We start from the raw sequence: 1,395 nt of genomic DNA, 5'->3' as shown, positions 1-1,395 counted from the left end.
GGAGAAAAATGAGAGAATTTTCTTGTAAAGGTTGCCTGGTCCTTCCTTCTTTCCTCCCCTCTCCAACCAGAGAAGGGTGATGAAACAAATCCAAGCATTTTTAGATGGCAATCCTCAGCTAAGGGGTGCACAGGGAAATCCCTCCAAGTAGAAATTACAGCTAAATCTGCAAGAAGGATGCTGACAAATTATAATGAATGGATTGGGAAAATACAGCCATGTCTTAGTCTTTTTAAAACCTACTTTAACTACTTCATGTTTCCAGCAATTTTCAACTTGTAGATTAATATTCAGCCTTGGAAAGTAAGATAACCTGTTACCTTAAATCATGTATAAATGATTTATTCATCATTTATACATTCAACAACTACTAGTTTAGCATCTACTTTGTTGGTACCTATCCCTGGGGATAGGATTATGATAGTAACAAAACCACATTCTGTTTTCTAGGTGCTTAGAAGCCTATTCAGTCTTTTTCCTCAGAAGAATTTTTTATGTATGTAAAATAAAACATATAAGATAAAAATATAAATGAATTATAACAGTAGAGACACTGTTATTAAACTATTTTAAAAGTTATGATGCAGTATAGGTGTAATTTTTAATTAATGTATTAAATAGTATGAAAATATTGATTTTTATCAGTGACAGACACAGATATTGCCAATATTTCAGGATATTTTTTCTTTTGGGACCATATTTATAAATGGAAGTAAATTCTAATTGTCAGATGCAAATGAAAATAGTTACATATTTTCACATGCAAGTTTATGCAATCTCTGAATTCTATACATGGGAAATGAATGGGGGATGTCTGTGAATCCAGGGTGGGGGCTGAAAGGGCCTTTTACCAAATCACTGGTGGGAGGGGAAAGAATGCCAAGGCCTCTTAAAGTGAAGCCTGTCTACATGTTGCTTTAGGCTCAATCCATGAGCCCTAATCTGACTCACAGAGAACTAGCCAGCTCTGTAAAAATGGATGCCTGAAGCTACCATCTTGGAGAGGAATCCTAAGTGCAAGATGTGGGTCAGTGGGCAAATGTAAATAATACAAAGTCTCAGTCCTCCATATTAAGCTGGGTATTATTGCAGAGCTTCTGAACTGAAGTTTTATTCATCCAATGACATGTTTCTCATAGAGTAAAATTAGAAGCTAGGCCTTGAAGAACAAATTCCTTAACCCAGGACATGCATTTCCTCTGGAAAATCTCCTCTCTCCATCTGCATGGTATTTGATCTCAGACACCTTGATTTATTTCTTACAGTTAGGAACACGAAGTAACCCACATTTTGTTGCCATCATTTCACAGGAGAAAAAATAGAATCCCAAATTACTTCAGGAAATGAAAGCCACCTCTGAGAGTTATTGTTAGAAAGTTGTATAACATTGAGCTA

The sequence above is a fragment of the Prionailurus bengalensis genome, chromosome A3 (assembly GCF_016509475.1).
Source record: "Prionailurus bengalensis isolate Pbe53 chromosome A3, Fcat_Pben_1.1_paternal_pri, whole genome shotgun sequence".
In the NCBI taxonomy this organism is placed as follows: Eukaryota; Metazoa; Chordata; class Mammalia; order Carnivora; family Felidae; genus Prionailurus; species Prionailurus bengalensis.
Note: the sequence above shows the minus strand (reverse complement) of the source record.